This window comes from Gorilla gorilla, chromosome 15, assembly GCF_029281585.2.
Source record: "Gorilla gorilla gorilla isolate KB3781 chromosome 15, NHGRI_mGorGor1-v2.1_pri, whole genome shotgun sequence".
Taxonomy (NCBI): domain Eukaryota; kingdom Metazoa; phylum Chordata; class Mammalia; order Primates; family Hominidae; genus Gorilla; species Gorilla gorilla.
The window spans coordinates 29,922,448-29,942,833 of NC_073239.2; the positions used below are offsets into that span (position 1 = coordinate 29,922,448).

General features: G+C 34.0%; 1 long non-coding RNA gene across 1 annotated transcript in view; it reads right to left on the bottom strand.

Moving 5' to 3' along the window:
* The window catches only part of LOC134757114 (uncharacterized), a 42,287-nt gene extending 35,681 nt beyond the window's left edge, over positions 1–6,606 (bottom strand). Inside the window, exons 1-3 of the long non-coding RNA XR_010130737.1 lie at positions 6,542–6,606; positions 5,765–5,820; positions 3,272–3,355 (exon numbers count right to left, since the gene is read on the bottom strand). This is a non-coding gene — a long non-coding RNA (uncharacterized lncRNA). The remainder of the gene's footprint in view (positions 1–3,271; positions 3,356–5,764; positions 5,821–6,541) is intronic.
* Between the last annotated feature and the right edge of the window lie 13,780 nt (positions 6,607–20,386).

Genomic DNA, 20,386 nt, shown 5'->3' on the forward strand with positions numbered 1-20,386 from the left:
ATGGATTTGTTTCTTGGTTCTCTATTCTATTTTATTGGTCTAGGTGCTTATTTTTATGGCAATAAGGTGCTGTTTTGGTTACCATAGATTTCTAGTATAATTTGAAGTTAGGTGATTTGTTTCTCCAGTTTTGTTCTTTTTGCTCAGGATAGCTTTGGCCATTATCTGTCTTTTTTGGTTTCATATAAATTTTAGGATTGTTTTTATATTACTGTGAAGACTGTTATTTGGCATTTTGATAAGGACTGCATTGCATCTGCAGATTGCTTTGGGTAGTATGGACATTTTAACAATATTGATTCTTCCAACCCATGAACGTGGAATATCTTTCCATTTTTCTGTGTCTTCCTACGATTATTTCATCAATGATCTATAGTTTTCATTGTAGACATCTTTTCCTTCTCTTTTTCAGATTTTTCACTGCTGGCATACAGAAATGTTACTGATTTTCGTATGTTGATTTTATGTACTTTTACTGAATTTGTTTATCAGTTCTAATAATTTTTTGGTAGAGTCTTTAGGTTTTTTCAAATGTAAGATCATATCATCAGCAAACAAGGATAATTTGACTTCTTTCTTTCCAATTTGGATGCTCTTTATTTCTCTTTCTTGTCCGATTGCTTTAGCTAGGACTTCTCCCCTAAATTTTTTATTTGTCATTTAGCTTAATTCTTTATTATAAACAATATTGTAATGAATATTTTTTGGCATGTATTATCCCATATTTATTTGATGTTTTTCTTATTATAAATTCCTGGAAAATAGGATATCACATTTATGTTTTACTAGTTTACATTTGTTAACAAACTTTCTCCTTGAAAGTATCAATTTAGTCTGAATGCTGGTTTCCTCATGTCTTTACTGACATTGAATATTGTCAATCTTTTTAATATTTCATAGATTGACAAAAAATCTGAAAAATCATTGCTTTGTGTATGTGTGTTTTTGAATGCCAGTTATGTTGACATGTTGTCACATGTTTAATAGCTTTTTACATTTCCTTTTAGAATTGCTTGTCCATGTCCTTTGTTAATTTGTAATTGGAATGTTTGTTTTATCTTATTGATTTTGAAATTTTTGTATGTATTAAGATCATTAATATTTTTATCATATATGGTGCAGATAACCTCCAGTTTTTAATCTCTTAACTTTGTTTTGTTTTATTAAACTAAGATTTTAAGAAAATGTTTTGTTTGATGTACTAATTATAATAAAAATGATTAGAAATATATAAACAAAAATGCTAATGATCCCATATTTGTGTGATAATACCAAAAGTGACAGTGGTAGACAGTGTATTATTGTCTTGTCTGCCCAGCATGCAAATATTCAGTATGGCAAGCAATTTCCTCCCACCTCTACAGTATGTGAAAATATGTCTCTCTCAACATGACTTAGCAGCTAGAGTTAGGCATGTGAGTCAACACAGCAACTTAGTAGCTGCTACGGAAGAAAAAGAAAACTGGGGGAGTGACACAGAGATAAAGGGCCAAACAGGGGCTCTATGAAGCAGCTACCAAGAGTTGACAGCCTAGTGACATGATGTAAATCAAATATTCAAAGATGTAGGCAAGCAGCATATCAGCTAATTGTCCAGTGGCATCAGGGCCAGAAATGTCACATGACCAGGGACAATTATGCCAAAACTGATGCCCTAAGCAAACAAACACTTCTTATAACAAAATCTTATCTGTGCAGAGTTTTTTGCACAACCAAGATCCTGCTCAGTCTTGGTTCTCATCCTCCCTGTTGATTATGTAAGCCACCTGATATCCCTGTCTGTCTGCACTTCCACTTCTGGCTTAGTTCCATGACTTTCTTCCCTTTTACTTATTTCTAAGCCTTCTATAATCACATGATAGATGATATAACAGACCATACATTTGTTAGTTTTTAAATTAATACATAAAGCAATACAAAATATGTTATTTTATTACCTTTATCTTTAATTTATATGGCAGAATTTCAGGTATAATTTTCAGACACGTATTTGCCAAATTTGCTTCAGGAAGTTATATTTAAACAAGCAAACAAATCTGGACTCACATATGCCTTAAGAATTTTGTAATATACATAGCAATGTTCTTTTCATTTTAAAATAAAATATGTGGTTAACTGAATAATTTTTAATTTACATAATCTGTTGATAAAGCAACATGGAAACTTTATTTAAAATAGGTGTCATTCACCATCACATGTACATGTTGAAATCTGCAAGGGCATGCTTTGATTATACTGGAAAAAAAAGTATTTCTTGATTATACTGGAAACATAAATTTATTGAAAGGAAATTTTCCTGTGTAATACTGTCAACTACCGAATGTCACAGATTTTGAAGAAAGACGAAAATGAGTGATTCTTCAATTAAAAACCCCACGTGAAGCAAAATAATTTGCAAGTTTAATCTGACACTTATAGACATCTGGAGAAACATTTGGTAAATTTAGAGAAGTTGCACTGGATGTTTCAGAACTCCTTACTGCAAATTTATCTCATTAAAACCAAAGTCAAATCATTATTTAAAGTGACATCATTTTTCTCCGAGTAATTAAAACTAAAATCCAACTTTTAATAACATTTAACTGTACTTTACTTTTTAATAACCATTATCTCGTGGTAGGTCCAAAATTTCAGAAAGTTATAGCAGCTATACATAAAGGCAAATTGACTTTACTTATTAACATCTTAATTACCCTGCCCAGTTAATCTTGGAGTTCACTGTGTGATTTGCTTTGGCTAATGGAAGGTGAATGGATGTGAAGTACGCCATGACCGAACAGAAACTTTGAGCACTCAAGTGGTTGGGCTCACTTAGCAGCTATTTTATTTATTCCATGAGAACTGCATGGCCCAAATAGAGACTGCCCCTTCCACCTGAATCCTCAAATGAAAAAAGACTCATAGAAAAAGAGTAGACTTGGGTTATCTCTGTTTAGCAGTGGCCTACGGATTACAAGTAATGAGAGAAACCAAATAACTTTGTTGTCATAAGCAATTCAGATTTAAGAGATACTTGCTACGCATCATAACCTAATGCAAGCTGACTAATACAAGTGGTATTGGTCCTCATTGTGGCCCAGTCTACGTCTTCAGATCAAAAAATTCTGCATATTCTATGTTACTTATTTAAAAAATAATAATAATGAGAGATAAAGTATATGCATCTTAACCCCAATATACCCAGCAGAATTTCTGTTATTTACCTTAATTAGAACAGGTTAAATCACACATTACTCTGACTTAGGGTAGGAATATGGAATGAGATACTTACTGTAGTCTACATATTCCACTACCGTAGCCCAGGGTGGAAGCAGTTTCTCTAACACTGCAAGTATCACTCAATGGAAATTAAGGACTTTTGGAAATTGAGAAAAGAGAAATAAATGATTAGAAGACAGTTTACAATTATTTGTTACACCATGAAACAAGACACTTTTTAGTGCTCCCTTATAAATATTATTGTAACCTTTGAAGAAAATGGGTGCATGGTTTTTATTTGCAAATATTTAAAATGTGGATAGAAATATAACTTAGGGATCAAGTCATATTAGTGGTTAAGGTCTATTAGATTAGTGGTTAGAATTTTAACCACTAAAAGATTACATGGTTAGTTTGATACAGAATTCACTAAAATATTTTGTAACCAGTAAGGAAGGTTATGGAATAAATCTAGATATTTGTACACATATTTGAATCTGTGGTACATTTCAGATTAACTAATGTAGGTAGTTAACAGAGACCATTTCGTGACTTTCATCTTCAAAATATGTTGTCCTATCTGAAAATTAAATAGATGCATACATTGTACAATATGTCCATTTCACTTTATTTACCAATGTTAGTCAGAACAAGCATGTGTATGTTTTTTCTGTCTTTAAATTCAGTAGCAGTTGTGTGAGATTTTTAACCATATTTAACTGTTCAAATGAAAATGAGTACATATAGAATCAGAAGAGGTGGGTGACAAAATGTATTACATAAAACAGTAAGGAATCAAAGGTGCCTCAGGAATGGACAAATGATAAATAAGACGGAGTATCATTAAGGATGGAGGGATAGAAATGCAGGCAGCAACAGTGAAAGCTGGCAGAAAAGTAAGTGCCTCAGTCCCCTAAAAGGATTAAAAGCTCAGAATAATAACTTTGATTGGAAGATTTCGAAAGTTACTTTTCCTTATAATAAATCACATCAAATTATTTCTTTTCTTTCTATAGAGAGATAATCAAAATTTTTAAAAGAAAAAATGGAGTCAACCCAATGACATAGTTGTCTTATTTATTCCTGAGAGCCCACATTTCTGAAGAAATCTATGGGTAGACGAATGGAAAAAAAAGGATGTCATTTACATAGTTTTTCAGGATATCTGTTATTCTAACTTTACTACATAGGAAAAAATTGAAACAGGATTTGATTGATTGTGAAAATGCCTTTTCTTCCTTCAAAAAATACCCCTTCAGTGGATGCATGTATTATTAGTGAAAATAGCTCAGTTGCATCACCTACTGTGAACATACAGCTGTATCAATCAATGCTGGTTTTTTTTTTTTTTTCCTTCAGCAAAGCAAAAGAAAAATTTTTAGACAGGAAATGGAAAGGAAAGTCAAATAATTGTGTTGTATTTTTTTCCCATTTGGGAGTGAAGTGAGCTTCCAGAAATAAAACAGCTGCAGCAGGCAATACATCCCCATTGTTACGGCTGCTGCTCTAATGATTTTACGAGAGTACCATGCTATTAATTGAGCTTGCATCTTGTGATTTCCTAAAGTCTGCTCTCATGACTGGAACTATAACCAGGAGTCAAAACTTGACTGAGCTTGTTTGATGATGACATGCCCTTGGAGTCCCAGCTACTCAGGAGGCTGGAGTTCAAGACTAGTCTGGGAAACATAGAAAGACTCTATCTTTAAAAACAAAATGAAGCAAAAAAATAAAAACAAAGCAAAACAACTTTCATTTCTCTTTCCTTGTGTCTTGTTTACCATCTTTCCTTTGTTCTTTTTGTCATTTAAAGAGAAAAAAGAATTTGTGCAGGACTTTACCTTTGGGCAGGTGGATTCTCACTGGGGACTAGGGTGCCATGTTGCACAGTGTTAAGGGTTATTAATCAAAATGTAGCAAAAGCCTGGATATAAATGTTTTGAAGTTCCTGGAGTTCCACAGGGCACTATTCACCTAGAAAACAATATTAGTGCTGTCCCCTGGGGTTTAGGGACACAATCGTATTGCATGAAGCCTGCTATGTGAGTCCTCCGAAACCTTGGGCTCCAGTGAAAAACAGAAGCTGTAAGAAACTAGCTTCACCATCACCACTAAAAGTACCAACAGTCTGAGATAAGGACAGAAGTCACTGGCAACATTTTACATCCATGATATGGCATTATGCTTCCTTCCCTTTTTTACCCTGTGGCTATTTATTTGCGAAAATAATAAATAAAGGAGTTTTATATGAATGAAAGAAATAGAAGGTCATTCAATTTGTAGATAATGGTAAATTGATAGATCATAGTGAAGAGTGAAGAGATCTTAGATAGCTGAAGAATTGAAAATTGTAGATCAGAAAAAATGGCCATTTTGTGCTGTAGCTTCAATTTACAAATGAGTAAATCAAAGCCTAAACAGGATTTTAGGTTCCTAACTCAAATCAATCAGGAAAGCTCTACTTCTTTATGTTTTATTTTAAAATGCTGCCTTGTAAGATTTCTTCTGCATAAAAGATTACCAGTGCCCAGCACAAACACTATCTTTCACCCAAGCTAAGGCATACCTTGTCTCATAAAAAGCAATTGTAAAGCAGGTACTTTAGGCAGAAGGATGGTAATCCTAGGAATGGAGAGAAAGGCAAGTGAAAAATGAAGAATGGTCATATAAAACAATAATATGTTTTATAGTTAAATATTAAGATTAAAGTATATAAATCAATAACATGTAAGTCTAGAAAGGGGCATTAAGTGGAAATAAAATGATCTACAGTTCTAATATTGTCTGAGAGAAAGACAAAGTATTGAGTATGTTTGGACTTAGTGAATTAAGTATGCAAATTTTGATTTCTAGTGTTATCACTAAAAGAATTAAAAAGTGTATTTTTAACTGAGCAGAGAGGAAATAAATTCTTTAGCTGTTTCTTCTGCTATGTACTTTCATATTTCTAAGCAATCTGTTTATATGGCTGCTTGATCAATTTTAGACACTATCAATTATTTGCCTTTTATGTCATCTAACCACTTTTAATACCATGACCACACCATTTTCTTTTCTTGTGTCCTTCCCAATATAGTTATATCATGGCTCTGAGGTAAATCAATATTCAGCTTTAATACTGTCATGACTATATAAATAATGTTACTTGCTAAAACAAGTTTATTGAAAATGTATTTCCTTTCTTGTATAGCATTTTGCCATTTTTCTGGAATAATAATGGCCTCATTTTTCCTTTTCATCCATCATGTATCTCTAATTCTTCATAGATGTTCCCTTGGAGTGAGAATGAGGGAGGGGGATGAGTAAGGCTGAATATTAAAATATTTAACAACCAATAACTTACATATATGCCAACTAATCCAATAGTCTCTGTCCATAAACAATCAGCAAGACTGCTCCAGGATACACCCACCAAACATCAGCCCTGGGGATGGGAATTTAGGAGGAAAGAGTGAAACCTTGGAATGCTATTTGACCATTTAAACAATATGTGTAAATTATATCTGTATTAGGCCATTCTCTCATTGCTATAAAGAAACACCTGAGACTAGGTAATTTTCAAAGAAAAGAGGTTTCATTGGCTTATAGTTCTGCAGGCTGTACAGGAATCATGATGCTTGTTTCTGTTAGGCTTTCTGGGAAGGCCTCAGGAAACTTACAATCATGGCAGCAGGTGAAGAAGGAACAGGCACATCACACAGTCCAAGCAGAAGCAAGAGAGAGAGGGGAGGTGCTACACACTTTTATATGACCAGATCTCATAACTCACTCACCGGTGAGGATGGCACTAAGGTGATGATACTAAACCATTCTTGAGCAATCTGTCCCCATGATCCAATCACCTCCCATCTCTAACACTGGGGATTACAAATGGACAAGAGATACAAACCATATCAATGCCAAATAAAAATTAAAATTAATTTAAAATATAAATATATTTGCTTATATTTAGTCCTTTATTCCCAGCTGATCAATTTGATGCTAAATAATTCATTATGTGAAATATCCACAAAATAAAATGCAAGTAGGTATTTGAAGCAAAAGTCTATAGCAGGGGAAAATGCGTCTGGTGTGTAAGAGGATTGCTCAACAACCAAGGCACTTACTTTCTAACGAATAAATACTTTTGCCACTGTTTAGAGCCAGAAGCTGAATAATATACATGAAATTATTCAAAGCAAAATGAATTGAATTAAAGAGATAAGGCAGATTTCCTCTTGAGGAAACTGTGAAGCAATTGCACCCTATTAGGTGTTAATTTTCAACAGGTACTGCTTAAATGTAATGTAGCATCATCCTTGTATTTAATAAGGTCTCTGAGTTGTATGTCTTGGTGCCGAATTTTACACCGATTCATTTAAATTGGATGAAGTTACTACACCTCCCCCAACACAAATAGAGACAGACATGCCATTTAGTAACTGTAAGGGGCACCACATTAATTATCATTCTTAATTTCCCTCTAGAAATCATTTCTGTCAATAATTCTATCTCAACTAAGATGAATGGGAGAAAAGGGCATTAGATTTAAGCAGCAGGCTGCTGACAAACCGATTTTGGGACTACAGCCAAGATTAGATCATGAACGTATGAAACAGTGGAAACATGTCATATATGCCATCTATTTTGTGGTGTACAAATATACAAAAAAGAGAGAAAAATAATCTTTCCTAATGTTGAATTTTTGTTAAAATACAGAGTACCTACTAATACAAAAACTTTTGTAGGCTCTCAGTATGAAAGACTTTTCTTTTGAATGGATTATCAAATAAAAGTCTTCCTCTTATATTTTGAAGTTCAAGGACAAAAGCCGGAAGCAAAATCTAGGAAGAATTCAAAAATAAAAAAGTGTAACTGAACATTGAAAACAGTATGAAATTTGCTATAGAGAAGATATTAAAACTCTGTGACTATCAAGCAATGCACAGAAATAAATTAACAATGTGTGTGTGAGAGTTACAAAGTAATACGAAACTATTAAACATTAAGTTATTTTATTCAATTCAATAAATATTTAAGAGAGGGTTTGGAGATAGTAGAAAATGTCATGGTCTTGTCCTTGTGAAAAATATAATCTAAAAGTGGAAACAGAGTCATACGGAAATAATTTTATAATAACCGAACAATTAGAGATCTGTGGTTAATTTTGCCTGGGACTGGATTGAGGATGACTATTTAAGAAAAACCTATTTGAAATATATGTAAGTGATTATTAAATAAATACAGAAAAAGATGCATTTTAGGCAGATGGAACAGCAAGAAAGCATGAAAGTACACAATATTATTGAAGGAAGCATAAAGAGTGTGAGGTGGTTAGAATTTATAGCAAACTTTTTTGTCTGAAAACAGCACTTATTGGGAGAAACTACTAGAAGTCTAACACATTTGCTGTTTCCTGCATTTATCTAATTTCTCAAACAATTAGATAAATAGCCTGTTCTATTGGAATTATGGCTCCAGCTCATGTTTATTTGTGCTCTCCATTTTGTAAGTAATTAGAATTTGTACTCCAAATAGAAATTACTTTACCTAATGTGTACAGCAATACCCTCTCCGTAACTGTAACCATGCACCCACCAACAGGATCTAAAGCACTATCTCAAAACACAGGCACATCCTATCAGCAGCCTTTACAGGTTTGAGCATATATTTTCTTCCTATTTCTGTCTTGGCCACCTTATGCGATATTATCAACATAGGATATGAACCAAGAAAATCTAAACTTGAAACTTAGTTATTTTTCTCCTGCATCAACCAAGAAATAATGATTGTCCTCAGCATATCAAAATGCTATTTCAGAGATTTTAAGAGCTACAGAAATTCAATCCATTAAAATAAGTTGTGGGAAGGCCTGGGGTGCTATTCAGCATAGATAAAATAAAGAAATATTATATTTTTACATAATTTTTATCCCCTTAGGAAAAGCATATCCTTTTTCAATGAATAATACTATACATAAAAGTCTTACATAACACCTGTTTGCTATTATAACTTTGTCATCTTCTTTATCCTCAAGATATTATGACTTGACACAATGCAGCTAATTTTTATAATTCACATCATAATCTCTCAATGTTTTATCTACATTGCCAATCAATTTTAAATGTTAATAAAAATGTAAGGGAGTCTTTTGGAGTATGTATTTTAGCTATTGCTTGGATAAAGGGAATTCAGATGACTCTCAACTTTTCACAGCAGAATTTTCAATCTTTGATTTTGTGACCTTGTTCTCATAAATAAGATCTCCACGAATCTCATATTTATAATTATATTGACTGTGATGTTAACACTCCTGATTTTGAATGATGGAAACTGTCCCTCCTTCAGCATTTACAATTATAAGGCTTTCAGAGACTTTCATGTTCTTTAAATGTTTTCAATATTAGTAGCCCCAAAGTTGAACGCCAAGTATTACTTAACAGCCCTGGTGTCAGGAGGGCCTTACAAAATAACCACGTTTGCATTTATGCTAGTTCTGAGGGGGATATTTGCCAGTCTTTACCTTCCTTGCGCTAGGAATTTCCAGCTGTTGAAGTAAAAATGAACATAACTTGACAACCCTTAAAGTCAAAGCATATAGATGTTCCTGCCTTCCAAATAAATTGCAAGCAATAATATTTGAAACAAAATTTTAAAAGGTGGAAATATTTATAATATTTAATGTGGAATGAGATCATCAACCATGCATCCTGATTGTCAAATATTTGCCAAAACTTCATAGACTTTTGAAAAACTGGTTTCATATAAGGCAAGTGATGGATATGTCAACTTCTATTAGCTTATGAGCTGAATTTTTCCAAATTGTTCCTTATTATAAATATTTTCCTTTAAAAATTATAAGGAAAAAGAGAACATTCTTATTGGTTGTGTTGACTCATTGCCTGGGTGTTTGTTCCAGCAAAGGAATAAACAAAATAGGCTTTGGAAAATAACTTATCTATTATCATATATCTATGGAAATTAGTTTATATCTAAACAATCATGCTTTCATATGAAATCATATGAAACTTAGGAACATAAAAACTTTCATGAAAATCTCATCAAAGTCCATTAGGAAAGCTAACATCAGTCATGATGTCTAGGAACTTCATATAGAAAGAACTTATCTCACTTTAGGGAATCAACAAGACAGTTCAACTCTCACTTTCTCCTCTAAGTCATCCAAAGCTAGTGGTAAAAAGTCTTGCCTACTTTTTCATCCATAATCATTATACAAGAAGATGTGATATTCAAATAACATTTGTAATGATATATTCTCAGGACATTTTTTAAACTCTTATGTTCAGGGGCACATGTGCAGGCTTGTTACACAGGTAAACTTGCGTCATGGGGCTTTGTTGTGCAGATTATTTCGTCACCCAGGTATTAAGCCTAGTACCCATTAGTTATTTTTCCTGATCCTCTCCTTCCTCCTACCCTCAACCCTTCAATAGGCCTCTATGTGTCCATGTGTAATCATAATTTAGCTCCCACTTATATATGAGAATACGGTGCATTTGGTTTTCTTTTCCTGCATTAGTTTGCTAAGAATAATGGCCTCTAGTTCCACCCATGTTCCTGCAAAAGACATAATCGTATTCATTTTTTATGGCTGCATAGTATTCCATGGTATATGTACCATATTTTCTTTATCCAGTTTATCACTGATGGGCATTTAGGTTGATTGTATGTTTTTGCTATTGCAAATAGTACTATGATGAACATACATATGCAGGTGTCTTTATAACAGAAAAATTTATACTGATTTTGGCAGATACCCAGTAATGGGATTGCTGGGTTGAATGGTATTTCTGTTTTTAGGTCTTTGAAGAATCACCACAATGTCTTCCACAGTGGTTAACTAATTTACACTCTGACCAACAGTGTATAAGCATTCCTTTTTCTTTGCAATCTCTTTGACTTTTTAATAGTAGCCATTCTGACTGGTGTGATGGTACTCACTGTGGTTTTGATTTGCATTTCTCTAATGATCAGTAATGTAGAGCTTTTTTTCATTTGATTGTTGGCTGCATGTATGTCTTCTTTTGAAAAGTGCCTGTTCACATCCATTGTCTTAGGATAATTTAAGCGGTCTTCTGTCACAGAAAGAAATTAAACTCTACTTAAAAGTCAACTTTAATATTTTGCTTTCAAAAACGGTGGAAAATCACTTCAAAATTTTGAAATTTATTTCCAGATGCTAAGTCCAGGAAACTGCATGGTTATATTAGAAAAGACATAAAGTATTAACAGAAAACAATGAAAAATAATGGACATGATAACTAACCTGAATGATCAAGAAAAATACTATGAAATTAACTAATATTATAAAAGGAGTCAAGGAATCCTGAAATTCTAAACCTTTTTTTTTTTTTTTTGTATTTTTAGTTGAGACAGGGTTTCACCATGTTAGCCAGGATGGTCTTGATCTCCTGACCTCATAATCCGCCTGCTACGGCCTCCCAAAGTGCTGGGATTATAGGCGTGAGCCACCATGCCCAGCCTAAACCTTGTCTTAAGTTTAAACCAGCAATCAGAAGTGAGGTTCGGGGTTATATTTATATGGTTATTTTACTGGAGTTCATAACAGAAGTGACTATTATGCTCTACTATGTTAACACAGAGAATATAATAAATAAAAGACAGGCACCATGCCCTCAAGAAAATTATCATCCATGCTTTTCTCTTCATTTGCATATGGCAAGAGCTAAAAAACTCATATATCTAAGATAACTCTACACTACAATGTTGTAGTAGACTGACATTTTTATTTCTCAATCCAAATGGAGTTATTTCCATTAATAGGAAGAGGAGAGAAGGAAAAAGAGAAAGGAGAAAAACTTTACCTCTAATAATATAATTATGCTACCAAGTTTTATGTGAAACTTGTTTATAATAATGTTTGCTTTTATTGAATTTTCCAAACATTTCCCAAATATAAGTCACAAAAGTTGTTAGCAAAAGAAATATTCAAATTTGTTTTTTAAAGAGCTATTTTATGAATATACAATATTGTCAAGCTGTTCAAAAAAATGTTCCTGCACAATTTAAAGTACTTTGAAATATCTTTTATCATCCTTAACTTTAGCATTAGAGAAAACAGGAAACCACCAACTTATCTACCATCACTTAGCAACTTAAATACTTTAAGATTAGATCTTTAATAAAGATATTTAGCAAAAATAATTTGAGTTCTTCTAAAGAAGTAGTATTTGAAAAGACAGTGTTATCTAAGATTCTTAATGACTTTAGGCTAATTAAAAAACAAAACTCTTATAATAGTAACACAAGGATTTCTCCTATTTGAAAATATATTAATTTTCCACTGTGTTTTACATTATTTAAAAGTCACTTTACTATAATTGCACACAATATTTTGTCCATTTTTCTGTGTCATGGACCCACAGACAAATGATAAAAATTAAATCATAGAGGGATTATAATTACTAAAACTGAAAATGATCTCTGAAATTGGAGCTAAATATTCTCTAGCTAATGAAGCACATGGGCAGCTGTAAATTAACCAGTAATTCAAAATTTGTCAGAAGTATTTGGTAATATTAAACCTTAGCTAACACCACACATCAAATTTCTGTCATCTTGTCATAGCAAGGCCACCTAAATCTTTAATTCTCCCTCTGGTTCAGCACTGTACTTAATAAAAAACACTTAAGACACACAACACACATATTAAAATTATGTTGAGTGAAATAAGCAAAGTACAGAGAGATAAACTGCATGATTTCCTGATATGGTTAGGCTTTGTACTCCCATCCAATTCTCATCTTGAATTGTAATAGTCATATTCCCAATATGTCAAGGGAGACACCAGGTGGGGGTAATTGAATCATAGAAGTGGTTTCCCCCCATGCTGTTCTCATGATAGTGAGTGAGTTCTCACGAGACCTGATGGTTTTATAAGGGAAGGGGCTCTTCCCACTTCACTTGGTACTGCTCCTTCCTGCCACCCTGTGAAGAAGGTGCCTTGCTTCCCCTTTGTTTTCCACCATGATTGTAAGTTTCCTGAGGCCTCCCCAGCCATGCTGAACTGTGAGTCACTTAAACCTCTTTCCTTTACAAATTACCCAATCTCGGGCAGTTCTTTATAGCATTATGAAGACAGACTAATATATCTCCATATGTGGAATCTTGAAAAGTTGATCTCATAGAAATAGAGAGTAGAATGGTGATTACGAGGAGCTAGAGTAGTTGGGGTGGAGGAAGGGGTTCGAGAGGTATTGTTCCAAGTGTACAGATTTTAGTCAGATAGGAGGAATAAGTCCAAGAGATACATTGTACAACATGGTGACTATAGGTAAAAGATTTTATTCTTGAAATACACTAAGAGAGTGGATGTTTAGTGTTCTCACTATAAAATGATAAGTATGTGAGGTAACACGTGTTAATTTGCTAATTTAGTCATTCCACACTGTACGTATATTTCAAAGCATCATGTTGTACATAATACATAAAATTTTATATTTCAATTTGGAAATTAAGTTTTAATTAATTTAATGTTTAAAAAACCCTTCAGGGTCTAATACAATTATTCCATGGGAAATATAAACCGTTTTATTTAGGTTTTTGTTTCCTATTAAGAGAAACAGATATAACTTGACATTTAGAAATATAATTTGTTATTCCCAAATTCATCATACCCATTAAAATACAACTGGGGATAGAAATGATGTTGGAGCACTTTGGGAGGACGAAGTGGGTGGATCACTTGAGGCCAGGAGTTTGAGACCATCCTGGGCAACATGGAAAAACCCCATCTCTACTGAAAATACAAAAATTAGCTGGGCATGGTGGCATGTGACTATAGTCCCAGCTACTCGGGAGGCTGAGGCACGAGAATTGCTTGGGCCTGGGGGCATAGGTTACAGTGAGCCAAGATTGCGCCACTGCACTCCATCCTGATGACAGAGTGAGACCCTGTCTCAAGAAAGAAAGAAGTCTCAAGAAAGAAAGAGAGAGAGAGAGACAGAGAGAGGGAGGGAGGGAGGAAGGAAGGAGGGAGGGAGGGAATGAAGGAAGGAAGGAGAAAGAAAGGAAAGAAAGAAAGAAAGAAAGCAAATACATAAAGAAAAAGAAAGAAAGAAAGAGGAATGATGTTGGATACTCTATGTATCTCCTAAAATTACTTCCATAGTTTAAGAAGTACAAACATGGCCATCATAAGGAAACATTCAGTTTTGTTTTTCTGATCAAACTTTGCTTCTAAGTAGAGAGAGACCAAATTAAATCATGGTGTTGGTGAATCATGCCAGTGTTCTTGGAAGGGGGGACTTAGTGTGACTTTCAGATCTAGACTGAACTGTGGTGGGCAAGAAATGGAAAAAGGGATCTAGATCTTAGAGCTTATTCTCTAATTTATTTTTCTTTTCCAGATTGAACTATTTTCTTTTCAACTACCATTGGCTCACACCACACACAAAACACATTTTTATTCAACCCTAAAGCTTGCAGATTCTTTTGAAACAGAGGAATTTAAAACCCATTAACGGTATTTATTTCTCATTCACTCTTCCACCGGTCACCCTGATCTTTAGTTTATTCTGCCTTATGATCTACCTTATACATGACTAATGATATTATATGATGCTCCTCCAGTACTGTTTTTTATACTATTATTACCCTGGCTCCTTATAATATTATTAGCCAAATGTCCTTACCTTGCCAGCCTTTGAGTATGATATAAATTATATTTTTGTTTAATAATCCCCATCAGAATGTCCCAATTACTTATGTCCCTTCAGAGAGCCTTGTTTCTCTACTCAGTAACATTTCTGCGTGTTTTATTATACTCTGGAATATTTCAATCTCTCCAGTGTCTCCACCAGGTGGCCCCACTGCCTCCATTGCTGCTGCTGACCCTCCTAAGACTAGGCCTCCATTTTTCACAGCTGTCCTCAACTGGGGGCCATTGCTAGACCACTGCTCTCTCATTAAAGGATTAGTCAGAATCATCCCTAAATGTTTATTGGTTTTCTTCTCAGCACTGGCCTGGCATAAGCTATACGCCCATTTTTATTTCCTATGGCTCAGCAGAGACGAAACTATATATTTAAGATACATAGTTTTTACTAAAGATTTGTGTAAAAATGAAGGTAAAGTGCAAACGGGGAAGTACTTACAAGGACTACTGTGTGTCACTACTCTCAGAGCACATAGGCTAAAAGGCTTCCTCAGTAATTTTCATCAGGCCTTCTCCCCATCCATTTCCAATGCTGTCAAAATGAGATTAAAAACCAGATTACTCCTAACCAGTGGGAATACTTTGACTATGCACAGTTCCTAGTCCAGAATAAAACAGTCACAGAATACAACAAGAAACTTATATTTGTTTTCCCCCAACAAGGTGTAACACATATCCTTAGACCTTATTTCCTGTTTCGGGAGACCATCTTAGATAATAGGGAGACAGTGTATTCTTTTCAACCAAAGCCCTTCTACCTGTCACAGAAGTATATTCTAACTTGATTTCAAGAAGATAATTACACTGGAATATAGAACCTAACATCAACAAATTCTGTAATTATTCAGTCTTAAAAATATTGCCAGCTGTGAACATCAACAACTCAAACTGTGTATGGCTATGCCATGAGGAGATCAGTTCCATGACAGTTTTCCCATAGTAGGAGTTTTAGAAATTGCACATGACACTACCAGTATGGTTACAATGCATATCAAGAAAGCTATACTTAATTTCCTAGTCTACAACATCTGCACTCAGGTAACTTCAGCCATCCCTAAGACTTGCTTTTTGTATACGTAACTAAAAGGGTCTTGGTAACTGTTCTCGTATCTTTGGAATAGCTTTTACTGGCTGCTATATCCATGAAAAGCAGGTGGAGGGGGAGAATGATTAGTCTCAATGGGCAAATTTTACACTAGAGTATACATTCCATGATATAACTTCTAAACTTAGCATCTTTAAGCTAATCTTCAAGACCATATAAAAGTTTGCGATCACATAATTCATCAATATGTAACTATTTCTTTACACTCTGGCTAAAAATCATCTCCATGATTTTTTTCTTACTGATTGCCACATCACTCCTTCTGCCTGGAATCTAAACTTACAAGTTAGATACAAGAATACAAGCCTGTATTCTTCACTTCCTTCAAAGCCAATTGCAGCCAATGTTTATTGGTTGCCTTCTCAGCGCCAATTTTCCCCTTTCCCCTTCCTGTTAGCATCTTGTTTTCATTTGAGATACAGAATCTTCTGAGGAATTTACTTCTCTCTCAAAGCCAGGGATGGGGCATATGCACTCCATACCCACTAGCCACAGTAATTCATTCAGAGATTCTCCCAGGATAACTCAGCCTCTGGAGAGTAAGAAGAGTGTTTGAAGTTTGGAATTCTGTAATCATTATTGTTTCCAGAAGAGAGGTGCCTGAATATGATGCCAACATGCCGAGGGCAGCAGACACAAAAGGTTACTAACAAATGGAGCCAGATCCTTGATGACATTTTGTATCCCCGGATGAATTCTTTTCAGAAGCCAGATCTACCTTTGAACTTTCTTGTTACAGGAGCTGATGAATTCCCTTTATTTTTGTATCTGAGTGGGACTTTCTGTTTCTCGCAATGGAGAGTATATTTTCTACTACTCATAGTGTAAACTTCATCTTCTTTGGGAAGCCTTTTATCCTTGAAACCACCTGACTTTTTCTCTCCTACTTATCTTTTCCTTGGCTGTTAAGCTGCAGTCTACTAGGGTAATCTGCAATAATCCACAGTAATGGCAAATTAAATTACCAAAAATCAGTTTTAGTATTTAAAATGTTCCTAATTTGATTACAAGCTTTAAAAGGCATAAAAAAACCTTCTCTTGCATTTTTTTCTTTCAAGAACCACATACAAATGTGGTTCTTGAAATTTTAATTCAGAAAATGTTGACAAATATCAATAAATGAGGCAAACAGCAAAAACAGTAGAATTTTGTTTTACAGATAATGACTTAGTAACATACATCTCATGGTTAATAGGTATTTAACACACTTGAAATTGCACTTAAGAGACATTGAACTTGCCTGGTCACTTGTTCATTTTCTTCTTTAGTTGATGTTAAAATTGTAAACATTTCATGTTTGATAGAGTTTTTCCAACTGTATATTCAATTTTCTTATTTTGTCTCAATATTTCAGTGACAACTTGCTTTAACACGGCATATATAAAATGAAGAGGATAAGTCCAAGTACAAAAAATTCAACTTTTAATTTTACCACCTATCTTCACAAATTGCAAATATAGAAAAGGACAATAGCAGTGAAATACTTGCAGTGCTTATAGAAAATTTTATATACAATTGTCTAAAACTGGTATGTCAACTGAAACAGCAAAAAACACCTGCTAGATTAGTCCAATATTTCAACAGCTTTATTCCCTACATAGACAAAACACAAGGTAACAGAGAGTGCTGATACATGGGCCTAAAGTCCAGTGGTTACAGTGTTCTTCTCATTCTCTTAATATTCCTTCTTGAATTTTTTGCAATAATCGAATTGCTAGTTTCTCTAAATATAATGGTGTTTGTGTCCTAGATCAGAAATCAAATATACTCAAGTTTTGGAAAAGCTAAAAATCATTTGTTCTGCAAGCAATCAAATCTCTTTTAAACACAAGGTTTTGTTCAGCCAAGATCTGAACAACTGCCCTTCAGACACTACTGTTTCTGGTGCATGGCTTCCTGATAGATTATTCTCCACCTCTGTGTCTTTCTGGTTTGTTTTGTTTCAGCCTGCTATGCTACCCTCTGTTACTAAAAAGTGTGAAAACTTGAGTATAATACTTCTGGAGGCTCCTGAGTGTGTTTGTAAGGGATGACAGGATAGTCTAAGATTTGATTCCAGATATCAAAGCTGACAATTTCGCTGGTGATAAAACTATTCATTAAACAGTTACAGAGCAATGAATGTTTTTCACAAGGCATCATTTAGCTTTTCTTCAGAACTGCAAATCCTCATTACAGAGAATGAGTGTAATTAATAGCTTAAAATTCATAGCAGGCTCTCAAATGCTGAGCTGAATTAATAGTTTAGATTTACACAATTCTCTTTCTAGATTTTATGTTGAATTGAATCCCAAAGTTAGCCATTTTCTTTTCCTAATTAGCCTCAATTCAAAAAATATTAATTGAATATTTATATTGTACCCTGTACTATGCACAGCTTTAGAGACACAATGGTGATCAATACAGGAGGTTTCTGTTCTCAGGGAGCTTACTGTCTAGCACATATCAATACTTCAGATATATAAGGAAAGTAATTTGAATGCAATTTGAGAAATGGCGTGGGAAGCTCAATATGCTGTGGAAGTACATAAAAGGGGTGAACATATTACCCGTTTGGTAGAATCACAAAAGATATCCCAGCAAAATCATGTCTAAGTGAAAACTTCAGGTTAAGTAGGATTCAGGTGGCTAGATTGAGGAGAGAGACAGTGTCGAAAGAATGCTGCAGGAAGAGAGAACAGCATTTGTGAAGGACTAAAGCAAGACCATTAGGCAATAACGATTTGATATTTTGTTTAGTTTTGTGTTAAAACCAAATTGGGTGCACAGAAATACAAAAGTGAATTTTCTAACTTTCGAATTTTCAAAATTCTTCTCAATAAGCTAGAGCATTCAGGTTAGAGCTATAGGAAAACAAAATGAAATGTTGGATGTGGGCATCTCCTGATGTTGCATTGGAAATAACTCTTTGTGTGGGTTCTTTGGGTTAATTGTTGTAATAATTTAATATCAACAAAAGGAAAAAACTATGACTTCATTAACTTCCATTTGTCCCATATCAAAGATTAAAATCCCATTACTTGCATGGGTCATAGTCAGATTAACCTAATCTTACTGTGTAGTACGTGTTCACTGGCAGTGCACAGGCATTCAGGTAACAGGGAAATAGAAGAAAATTAATATTTAAGTGCCTACTACATGCCACTGTGTTTTGTATATGCAATTTTATTTAATTTCAATGAGGAAGGTTTTATTATTTGTATTATATGGATGAGGCTACTGAAGCTTGTGAAGTTATTACTTGTTTAATTAACACAAAATTTGTCCTACAATATCTTAAAATATTAACACATTGGAACAACAATGATGGATTTGAGTATTTAAGTTAATCCATTTGTTTTGCTACTTTCACAATAAATCACATATTTGAAGTTCTTATGATAGAGTCATTGATTAGGAAGGTTGTAGTTCACAAGTGTATATTTTAGATTTGGGCTTGCACATGACTTTGATATAAAATTATACAACTGTGTACAATGCCACAGCCATATGTGCCACGCTTAATAAAAGACCACAACCTGTGCATGCATTTGTATTTATTTTATACATGTTCTCTACAAATAAAACAGCCAGTTATAAAACAACTGAACACAAAGTCTATGAGTTTATGACATCATACCTTATAATTGACTATGCTTTCTTTGAAAATAATTTAATTTGTATAACTTTTATATTTATGACTAAGATACAAGGTGTCATAGGTACCATTTTCCCAAATGGTTAACAAGTTGATCCAACAGTATTTATTCAACGTTTTATTCTTTCCTCTATCTGGCTTGAGAGGTCAATATTATTATATAGTTAAGTTCTCTACATACATGGTTCTATTTCATGTACTATTATTTTCACTAACCTGCTTGTTCTGTTGAATACTTTTATACTATAAATGGTTTTGTTTTGTTTTGTTTTTTGAGATGGAGTATCACTCTGTGGTCCAGGCTGAAGTACAGTAGTGTGATCTCAGATCACCACAACCTCCACCTCCCTGGTTCAAGTGATTCTCCTGCCTCAGCCTCTCAAGTAGCTGAGATTACAGGTGTGTGCCACCACACCTGGCTAATTTTTGCATTTTTAGTAGAGATGAGGTTTCACCATGTTGGCCAGGCTGGCCTCGAACCCCTGACCTCAAGTGATCTGCCCACTTCAGCCTCCCAAAGTGCTGGGATAACAGGGATGAGCCACCACACCCAGCCATAAAGTATTCATGTTAATACCCTTATTTTTCAAAGCTTCTTTAGTTATTCTTCAAAATACTCTTCAGTTATTCCTTAATTATTCTTCTAAACATATAATCATTTTTTCAAGTTTTGTCTATAAAATTATATTTAAATTTTGGCTAAATTTTCAAGAAAATTTTAAGCTGTTTAACTTCGATGAAAATAAAAATAAGGCAGAAATGGCCTTAT